Source organism: Palaemon carinicauda, chromosome 3 (genome assembly GCF_036898095.1).
Source record: "Palaemon carinicauda isolate YSFRI2023 chromosome 3, ASM3689809v2, whole genome shotgun sequence".
NCBI lineage: Eukaryota > Metazoa > Arthropoda > Malacostraca > Decapoda > Palaemonidae > Palaemon > Palaemon carinicauda.
In genome coordinates this window covers 38,287,142-38,299,160 of record NC_090727.1, presented here as the reverse complement: position 1 = coordinate 38,299,160, position 12,019 = coordinate 38,287,142, and positions in this window count along the sequence as shown.

Below are 12,019 nucleotides of genomic sequence, written 5' to 3'. Positions count from 1 at the left end.
TCTACTTTTAGTTGTAAAATGATTTAGGAAAATTATGTAAATTGTTATGATCTTCCCATATCAATTAAAAATATTTTCTTTCATGCTTAGGTTTGCAAAGTTTTAAAGGGCTTTGCTAAGTTTCAAGATTATGCCTGATTTGAGGAAATTTTTAGGCCCGTCTGTCTGACAGTTTTGAAAGGGTCAGTTTGGTTTTAAGAAATTTAAAATTCATCCTGACTTGTTTTTGTGAGGTTGTTGATACCACCGGATTTAAAGTATTTCGTAAAAGTAGATTCTTATATCCTGTTTGTTAGTTCTTGAGTCTGTTAATTTACGTTGGGAAGTCATTGCTCTTGTGAGCAATCCTTGTTTACAGATTTTTATCAGATAATTTTGTTTTAAAAATATATTTTCTGTCACTTTGTGGTATAAAGGTCTTTCTTTAGTATTCAGGCTTTTTGGGATTATTATGTTTTCCAAAAAGTCTTGCAGAGTTCTTATTTTATGAATTTTCTCAGAGCAAAGATTTGTTATTGGGCAATGCCTTGATTCACTAATTTTAGGTGATTACACTTCTCAGTTCCGATTTCGTTGGTTTATAGAGTTATTTGAAGAACTCCTTAGTCATGAATTGTGGAAAAATTCATATTCTCTGTTTTTTTTTATCTTATTTGAGATAATCTTTAGTGTATGCAGTAATCTTGGAATCCTTCATGGAGTTATTCCAGTTATTTCTTGATTCAATAAGGTATCTGTTCACTTGTTTGATTCAAAAGTTTTTACTATTCTTTCGTTTGCAAATTCTTTTTTATGTAGCACACACTTTGTCTATGGAGTTATTTCGGTCTTATTTCTTAGCCCAATCAGTTGTTTATAACCCTTCATGGTCTTGGAAGTTATTCTGGACACTTTCGTCTTTAGTATTCTTTAAACCACTTCTATGGGGTTGTCTTGGGCACTCATTGAATAATGAAGCTATCTGTGACATTCCTTGGTCTATAAGTTATCTGGAACACTACATTGCTTAAGGAATTATTTAGAGCAATCCTTTGTGTATGGAGTTATCCTTTACACACCTTGGTTTAATGACCTATTTCTTTGGACTCATTGGATTGAATATTTGATGTCCCTCGTTGTTTTCTTTTTTCTTTATAAGTAATTCCTTGATGTAATTTCTTATTTGATTACTCTTGTTTTAAAGAGCTCTAATTTTCTTTGTCAATCTTTAGGCTCCAGAGTTATCTGCTTTTTCTCTGGGAATTAAGAGGTAATTGAAAAAATCTATATCATTTCTGGGGTTAAGATTTATACATTTCTAATATTCTTACTTTCATTTTATTAGGGAAATTTAAAAGAGAACTTCTGTATCAATAGAATTCAAGGTATGTTGCTTACATGTAGCCCCTTAAGTTATTTTTCCTATGCTATCTGCCAAAAGATCACAAAACTAGAGATAAATTTGCTTCATCCCCTTTAATTTCTTAAATAAGAAAATATCAAAAGCACAATCTTCTGTAAATCTTTCATATTGCTAAGGGAAAACCTTGCACAATAATAAACCTTTGCTTCTTATCAATGAAAATAATGTATACCCCTTTTGCAATTCTTTGTTTGCTAAAGATGAAAACAAACTAGAAAACTTCTTAAGATTTATATGATAAATATAAAAAATACTATGGTATCTTGTATTTCATATTCTTTGAAATATGAATAATTTCGTCCCAATACTCATCCTCCTTTTGACCTGTTGTATTACTTTACAACAGTTGCTCTCTCTCTCTCTCTCTCTCTCTCTCTCTCTCTCTCTCTCTCTCTCTCTCTCTCTCTCTCTCTCTCTCTCTCTGAGAGAAGTTGAGAAACTTGAAGTGAGTGTGCAGTAATGTAAGGGCTAGGTAATGATAGCTTAAATGATAAAGAAAGTAATGTAATATTGGTCAATAAACATCTATTGAATAAAAGGATTATGAAATATTGATTGGGGAATCTTCAGGGCATAGTATTAAAGTTATTGAAAGGCTTGATATGAAATAAAATATATAATTTCCTGAGTGGCGTAGTGCCTTCGATACATTTCTGCCGATGTATTGTAGTCAATGCTTAACTGTATTTGCAACGTTTCTTCTGACCCTACCTGCACTCACACGTTCATTCTGACCTTACTCTCACTCACAAGTTCATTCTGACCTTACTCTCACTCACAAGTTCATTCTGACCTTACACTCACACGTTCATTCTGACCTTACCTGCACTCACACGTGCATTCTGACCTAAGTTGGATTTGTACATTCCTTCTGACCTTGCACTCACACATTTCTTCTGACCCTACCTGTATTCACGTTCATTCTGACCCTACTTGCACTCACACGTTACTTCTGGCCATACCTGTACTTGCACTTTCCTTCTGACTATACCTGCACTCTCCTTTTGATCATACCTAAACTCGTACCTTCATTCTGACCATACCCGTACTCTCTCTCTCTCTCTCTCTCTCTCTCTCTCTCTCTCTCTCTCTCTCTCTCTCTCTCTCTCTCTCTCTCTCTGACTACCCCACACTCACTTTCCTTCTGAACTTATTTGCACTCGCATGTGCCTTCTGACCCTACCTGCACTTGCATGTCCCTTCTGACCTTACCTGCACTTGCACGTTCCTTCTGACCATACTTGCACGTTTTTCCTGATGCTGTCTAGAATCACCTTTATCTGCTGACCCTTCCTGTAGTCTCACGTTCCTTCTGACCCTTCCTACACTCTCACGTTCCTTCTAACCCTACCTGCACTCACACTTTCCTTCTGACTCTACATGCAGTATCCCTCTCCTTCTGATCCTACCTTTACTTATGCATTCCTTTTGACCCTTCTTGCATTCGCACGTTCTTTCTGCTCCTACTTGCACTTACATGTTCCTTCTGGCTTTACTTGCACTTGCACGTTCTATCTGACCCTACCTGCACTTGCATGTTCCTTCTGGCCCTAGGTACACTTACTTTATATTCTTCTACTGACTGCAACTCTATTCCCGCTTCTTTTCTTCCCCCTTTTTTCCAAATAATATCTCTCACTACAGTGTAACTGCAGGGTTATGTGTAGGGATACCCACCATTTGCAGTTAAAGATTATAAGGTCAGGTCGATGTTATGGATTTAAGTGAAACAAGTATTTTTGATAACGTGTTAGTGATGATTTTGGTAATAAGAAATAAGCCATGGAAGGTATTAAAGTCAACCCCTACAACTTTGTTTGTTTGTTTATGAATCACTAACTATAGATCCATTGCATGAAATAAAGGAATCTAAATAGTGGGACCTTTAGCTGATATTAGAAAGGACCTTTCTTTATTTAGGAGTTTTAAAAGGCGACCTCAATAAAGCTGTTGATTATTGCAAAACTTGTGAAGTGAATTGATTATATTTGAAATTTTTTTTAATTTCTTGGGTCAATAAAACCTTAGTGTAAAGTGTTTCTGTTTAGCTAAAGTAGGAAGAAGAGTTTGGAATGATGTGGTTGTGAAGATGAACGTAGATTTGTGATTATGTATAGAGTAGATGCATTATAAACTAGATACATATAATGGCCACTCCAATCTAAAGAAGCTCCTGTAATTTCCAGGTACTTTAAGTAATATAGTTTCTCTCTCTCTCTCTCTCTCTCTCTCTCTCTCTCTCTCTCTCTCTCTCTCTCTCTCTCTCTCTCTCTCTCCAGGCTACATAAATATACCTTGAAGAATAATATTCTAATTGTTAAAGAACTGGGTTAGTTTGTGCAAAGTTTTCAATTAGGTTTAATCATCAAGAAATTCTCTTTTATTTCAACCTGATGCTCACCTTCAATTTCAGATCCCCCACTCCCCATCCTTGATCCTTCCTTATCCCAAATTTGGAAATGTTATAAAAAAAACCCAAAGATTCTCGCCTCATATGGCTGATGAGTCTCCCACTGCCCCCCTCCTCTTTTAGCATCAGCATTTGCCATTTTATTCCTCACCATAAAATGGGCTAAAAAGTCCATGAGGTAGATCCTGATCTTAACTAGAGTAATCACTTGTTCAATTAGACACTTATTTTATTCCCTATGTACAGAGTTTGTTCATTCTTTTACTAGTATCTTGAGAGCTGTAGCTCAATGTGTTTGCTTGAATATATTGTACTTGTCAAAGGCCGACAGCCTGTCTTGGTAAACGTATTGGATTTTAGTTTGCTTATTGATTCAGCTGTCTTGTCAGTTCAGGTTTTATCCTGACAGCTAAAGTCATGAAAAATTATGGGTGTGTTATACCATTATTAGTTTGCTCAAAAGCCTCAAATTCTTGAAGTTTGTAATGGTTTATCAGATTTTAGAATTTGATATAAACTATCTTATTCAAATCAAATATTTCAGATTGTTAAAGAGGCTTGCATTGTAGGAGGTTATAATGTCAAATGTACAGGTTTTGGTATTATCATTTACATTTCCAGTAAAGTTGTATGAACTTATATCAATGACAAAAACATCAAATTTGTTATGTATTGTGTAATGTAAGTAGTGGAAAGTGTATCTAATGTGAAAGGATTGGGATTTAATGTGCTCCAGACATGTTTATGGTCATCTTGAAGTTAATGTGTAATCAATGGTAACTTTTTTTTTTTTTTTATAAAAACTTCAACTTAAAGTATAACTAAAATGCTAATGATTAAGGATAAGTCTACTTAACGTAACTATTTCAAGGAATTTGGTAAGAGGGTCATTTTGAAGTCTTGCATTTTAGAGCTTTCTATTAAGGCGAGATACCTGGGCTCTCTGAAAAGGTGCACAGCTCGGTTCATAAACTCCACTTTGTTTCTTGGCTCGTGTCATTTGTGCCCCTGACATAAAGAAGGGATAAATAACACTTTCAATCATTTTACAGAAATTGTGTGATAAGTTTTCGAATATTGTATTTTGTCGTTGACGTGAAAGCTGTTAGATGCATAAAAGCTGATTTGATACGAAGAATAGGTTTATAAGTTTTTGGAAAGAAACTCGTTATGTTTGTGGGTTCAATGTAATGACAAATATTTTCTTATTTCCTTCCTTAGGCCAATATATGAAAGTCCCATTTCCATAAAATCACTGGGTTTATGTCTACTCATATGATGTGTTTCAAAGATTTATTGATTTCTGGGTAACTTTTTCGGTTAATGCTATACTGATGTGCAGAAATATTCTTATATTCAAACAGTATCCTTCCTTGGGGAAAAAACATAACATTATAAGAGACCAATTTAGGTATTTCATACCACTAAATTCACAATAATTGGAATAACGTAGTCGAAAGTTCATCCAGGCCCTAAAATTAGATGATTTATAATATGACTTTCTCCTTTTCAACCCCCTTTAACTATCTTTATGGATATATATCTTGAATATATATATCGAAATTGTAAAATGATTAGGAATACACACTGAATCGTTGGCAGATTCAGACCTGAAGTTTATTTATTTATTAATTTTTTTTTTTTTTTGAGTAGTCAATTTAGGTTTTACTCTTTTGTTAGGTTACCTGGCACCTGGGCAAATATTTACTTTAATTCATTAGATAACTGGTATCATTTTATCCTATTCGAAACATTACTTTGTGATCAATATCTCAAGAAAAAAGGTAAAATATTTGATAATGTTCCTAGCAAAGCTAATGAAGTGATTAATTTACAAATTGTCATATTGAAAGATGGTACAACTTAAAATATTAAATTTATTAAATTAAAATATTGAAGGTTATGGATTTTGATGTCTCTTAAGTTTTTAATCTTGCCAAAAACAAGGTACCCACTACTGACCTTAAGTAAATATTTCTGTCATTACCCCCAGCAATGATACCATTGGTTTAGTTGTTCACTCTTAAATATTAATCAGAACTTAATATTAAATGGAGAATTATAATATTAGATTAAGAATGATTGATGACGCTCCAGAAGTAAGGAAAAAAATAGAATATGGACAATATGATTTGATACTGCATAACCAAGCTACTGTACTTAAGTGATAACTCGCCTCGCTCTCTCTCTCTCTCTCTCTCTCTCTCTCTCTCTCTCTCTCTCTCTCTCTCTCTCTCTCTCCAAAAAACAGTCTTAATCACGCCTCTCTCTCTCTCTCTCTCTCTCTCTCTCTCTCTCTCTCTCTCTCTCTCTCAAACCAGAAGGGGGTAGTACCATCAGTACACTTCAAAGGATTCTCTTTCAGGCGTTACTTAACGGCCTTAGCACCGTTCCTTCTGGCCCTACTGTAGCTGCACTTACTTTATAGCCTTCAATTTTACTCCTCCTTTCCTTCTTCCATCTTACAGTCCTTATTATTATTATTATTATTATTATTATTATTATTATTAATCTTATTATTAAATAAGCTACAATCCTAGTTGGAAAAGCAGGATGCTATAAGCATAATGGCTCAAACAGGGAAAAATAGCCCAGTGAAGAAGGGAAATAAGGAAATAAACAAACTACATTAGAAGTAAGGAACAATTAGAATAAGTTAACCAAAGAACAGTAACAACAATATCTTTGTACTTAGGTGCTGAATGACCTAAAAGGCCTGCTGTGCTATATCACTAAATTCAGTCCAATCTGCGTCTTAATTTAAGTAAATACTAATCGCTGGATTCACAGTCAAATGATGATTTATCTTTTAATTTTCATTGGTAATGAACTTTATTTTTAAGCCACTTTTACTCTCATAAGATGGTTATTAATCGCACATCAGTATAGCAAAATTATCAAAACCCAGTACATTTTCATCCTTGATATCAGCGTCTGGTTTATTCGGGATGAAAATTTGCAAATATTGAATGTTGGGACTTTGTATGTTGAAATTGTTGTGGACTCTGCTTTAAGGAATGAGGGATTGTTGAGCTAGTATTGAGTGACTGGTGTGAGATTCCTATGGGGAAATTAGGTCCTTCTTATGCTTGTTTCCCTTCAATAGATCATGTCCCAAGGTAAACAAAGAGGAGTCAATTTTTCAGTTTCCTTAAATAAATCAGACTGAATGAATTTTAGTTACAACTTTTTTTTATTATGAAGAGAGGCACTAATTAGGATTGCAGGTTTTTCATGTAGAATTAAGGTCGGGTTTGCATTGAAATTTATGTATTCTATCTTCTGACAAAATTTTATTTAACTAATGGAAAAGGTGAAAAATATAATTAATCCATTTAGTAAGTAGGACTACAACACCCAGTCAGTCAGCCCATTGGCAAGACTCAAAATTGAGTTTCCTTGAAAAAGTATTTTTTTTCCCAAGTGTAGAATCCTCAACTTCAGTAAAACATATCATATAAATAGATTACTATCTTGTATGTGAAATAGCTCGTATTATAATTTTAAAAAATGTTTCGAGGGAAAATCCCTTGAAAGTTTTAAACGTTCATGCCTATATATTTATATTTTCTAAGATAACAATGATTTAAAATTAAAAGTAAAAATTTTACATGAATTTATCTATCTATCTCTATCGATCTATCTATCTATCTATCTATATATATATATATATATATATATATATATATATATATATATATATATATATATATATATATGTATATATATATATATATATATATATATATGTATATGTATGTATGTATGTATGTATATATATATATATATATACATACACACATATATATATATATATATATATATATATATATATATATATATATATATATACATGTAAAAAACCTAACTTGTAAATGTAAATCATAATTACCATAGAAACTATATAATATCTACGAATTTTATTACTTCTAGTATATACATTTTTTAGATCATTAAAGATTTTAAATAGAAAATTAATTCAACGATTCTTTAGTTTTGAAGTATTAATTGGTGCGATTTGTTGAACAATCTAAGAGGAAATTTTAGCTTCACAAAGTCGATAAATGATAGAAGATTATAATGCCTTTTTGATGATAAAGTTTCATGCTTCACTTTTGATTCGTATAAAATTTTATAGAAGTTATAATTGCGGATCCTCTGTTTTTTGTTTTTTTCGAATTAAAACGCAAAATGAATTAATTATTATTAAATGTTATTTTCTTGATAAACTGCTGGATATTCTAGATAATGATCTAGAAATCTAACGACATATTTGCTTTCGTTAGTATCTATTTTAACTACCTTATATTGATAAGCATTTAGTAGCTCAAAGTCGTTCATGTTCCTAACAATGCTAAAATTATATCTATTATTTAACATCGTTCATCCTATGTCCGATTTCAGTAGAGAATATTGTACTCCAAGAACGTTGTATGTCTGTTTCTTGTATCTAAGTTCATTCTGGTAACTTTAAAAAAGGCATTCTAATCTTAATTTCAGGTTGAGTTAATCTGAAGTCTGTTCGGAACAAAAATTCAGAAAATATAAAATTTTAGTTACTAATTATTGCTTGATCATAACTATTTTGATCGTAACTTGTTAGATATCAATATAGACAGGACCTGTGTTAAATACGTATTAAAGAATAATTTCCTTTAATTATTGATTGTGGATTCCTTAGTGATGGAATATATGCTCGTTATAGTATAGTAATGGATTATAAGAGAAGTATTATCTATAGTTATAAGACGATAATAGCAAATTAAGGGCTTATTGCTGAGGATACTATACTGTAATGAGGAATCATAAGCTCAAGATAGTATATCAAAACATTATAAGCTGAGAATAGTGTTTAGTGGGGTTGACTTTATCTAATTCTATAGGTTTATAAAACCATTATATTTCTAGGAGTATTGTATATTTCGGGGTATTGGTTGTCGGTCTATGTTTGTTATTAGTAGTTATATCAACTTTGAATTGAAAGTTAATCTACCTCAACTGTAGGTAAATATTCAATTAGAATCATATGCTGTATAACACCGTCTATTTAAATGTAAAAAGAAGGCCATTTTCATGCGGTTATTTTTTCCAGTCATGTTTACATAAAATATGTATTATATTTCTTTTAGAATGTTAATGTTAGCTTTATAAAGTGTTCCATGTTAAACTCTCATTCCAACGCAATTTTTTTCTATGGTTTGCATTTGAGAACTTTATTACACAGCTAGAAGTGATTTAGGTGTCGACGTGTAAGATGAATGCGTACTTCGGTCCGATCTGACTGTCTGCTGGGGGAAGCAGCAAGGATGGTCAGGGCAGTAGTCTTGCACCTCTCTTCTCTTTTACCCGACTCAATCATGTGCATGGAATGGCCCGAGACTGGGAGGCAACTTGGCATTTGTGAATCTTGTCTGCTTTTGACCGAGCTTCAGGTGTCTGTAGTAATAGATCGTTCTGAAATTGCGCAATAAGGCTTCAAAATGACTTATTTTGCTTATTTTAGATGTTTAATTCGGTTTCCTTTCTAGCAGTATTACTGATTTTTTCCCCTGTCTAACTATAATTTTGTTTCATTAAAGAACTAACGTAACTCCATAATCGCTGGAATCTGCTTTATAGTAATGTAAAGATATTAATATTTTACCATTTAACTTCAAAGGAGCTTCAAACTATTCCTGGAGTTATTAAATTACAATCCACATATCACTGTATGTAAAATTATTGATAAAATATTCGAAAAAAGAAGGAAAAGGAAAGCATTCAAGGGCCTAGTAACATAGCTTCTTCAGAAGAAAACTTTGCCTTAAGTTACCGGTTACTAGGTGGGACAGGGGATGGCCTTGGTGGGCTTTCCTTTTCCTCCATTTTTTATTAATAATTTCATCTCTCTATTAGAGAAAACACTGCTTACTTACACAATCATGAAATATGTAACCTCAAACGCTGAGCTTCAAACGCATCTGCAGTTTTCTATAAAAGAAAACGTACAGTGTCCAGATAAAGAAAGAAAACGAAGTTTTTGTCATTCAGTGCATCATGTTAGATGAAGGAGGACTCACCTAAAAGCCTTTCTTGGTCGGATCGTGAGGTTAATGCATGACAAACGTTGAGTTTTCTTTGAATCTAGAGCATTTAAAGCTTTCAGAAAACGGGGTTTCACAAATTTGATGTAATGTCATTGACTTTATAGTATTTGCATTTTAATTAATTATACGCTTAACTTATTATACTGAAACCTGTCTAATGTTTGACATTCAATCTTCTACAATAAAAGTCTTTAAAGAATTTCTAAGTTTTTTTTATATTCAGATACACTGTACCCTAAAATGTCATTTGAATGGCTTCAAGGATGAATAAGAGGTTTTTGAGTAATAACTAATGGAAATAGCAATCCCATTATTATCAAGACTTTATTTGTCAGGGGGGGAAAACCCTACATAGCAGATAGCTGAATTAAGAAGTGGAATTTTTGGTCCAAAATGAATTACAGAGATAGAGTCCGGCCATCTTGACTTTGTATTTTATATTCATAGAACACTATTACTGCTGCTCTCTAACCCCCATGGTTGGGGGGAGTGGGTGAACAAACTCAGTATATGGGGGATCAATAACAGTCTAAATGGACAAGTGCTAGTTAGGAAAAAGGACTATTTCATGAGCCTTTTGGCCCATTTTTCGTGGGGAATAAGGCATTTGGTGGTACTAGAAGGGGCAGGGGGGCGCTTAGGGAGAATACTCTGTGGCATTGAATTTGATTTTTTTTTTCTTACTTCCATGTCGCGTTTTCTATTTTCTTAATTTGCCGTTTTATACTTTTCTATTTATCGTTTTCTTTTTTATATAGCAGGGAAACTAAATAAAAAATTCTAATAAGTTTCATACGCATTTTATTATGGGTTTCCTTAAGATGTTACATTGTTTGAATATGGGAAAAATATCTTGACAGATAAAGTTCCATATGTTTTCATGGTATACTAAAAATAATAATTACATACATCAAATTAAGCAGCACAAATACCAGACAAAATTCTAATATTTTGTTGTAAATAACAGCTCGAGAATTATTAGTATACACGAAACTATTTAAAGATACAAGAAGAGCTAGGGTCCTGAAAGATAATTTATTGCCAAAACTGACAGTGCTAATAGTATAACTACATATATCAGGTCAATAGCTAGTAATATGAACATTATTAATTTCTTCAGTTATATCCTAGGTTCATTATAGTCAAGAAAGCTGGGACGGATTTATTCATAATATAGAGTAAAAGGTATTTAAATGGCTATTTAGAATAAACTCCTCCATCAATACTGGAAATGAAATTTCTAAGGTTGAGCAATCTTATGGTAAATACTCCTCATAAGAAATGGTAAAGCCCAAGATTTTGCTCTTTTCAATATTTTGAGAGAGATAAAAACCAGTCTCATATGATAGTTTGATTTGAAACAAACTTTTAATCACTAAAGTATTCCTAGAAAGACCTCATTTGACTTATACAACACACGAAGTATGTCTACTATTGACATTAGTATCAATATTACTAACAATGTGAACTTGAGCATATCATTAAGCATTTTAGGAAGTACTTTACTGAACTAAGGTTCTCCAGTTCTTCTCTCACATGGGACTACTTTCATCTTTCTATCTCAGTTTTGAAAAATAAACCAAACTTAACGTCTTTAACATTTCTTATGGGTGATATTATGAAATGACCTCACGTAGCTATAACCAAAGATTGCTCAACTTAATTTGTTTCACTTCTGTTATTTATGACTGAGTTTATTATAAATAACCATTCAAATAGCTTGTACTTGATATCGTGAATAAATCCTCACCAGCTCTCTTGACTACAATGAACCTAGAATATGACAAAAGTGTTTGTAGTATATTACTATCAACTGACGTCCAATGCTGGGCCATCCACCTTAACTTTAGATATATGTAGTTATACTACTAGCACTGGTATGTCACTTTTTGGCATAGATTATCTTTCAGGACCCTAGGTCTTATATCTTTGTATTTTCATCTAACCAACTTTTCTTATGCAATTTACCTTATTGCATAGCGTCTATTATTCACAACCAAAATATTTGAAATAATCATTTAAACCGAAATATTTTGAAATAATCATTTAAACCAATGTACAGTTACAAGTTATACAAGCTTTTCACATCTCAAGTTTTAGTGATTAACATTTGTATCCAAC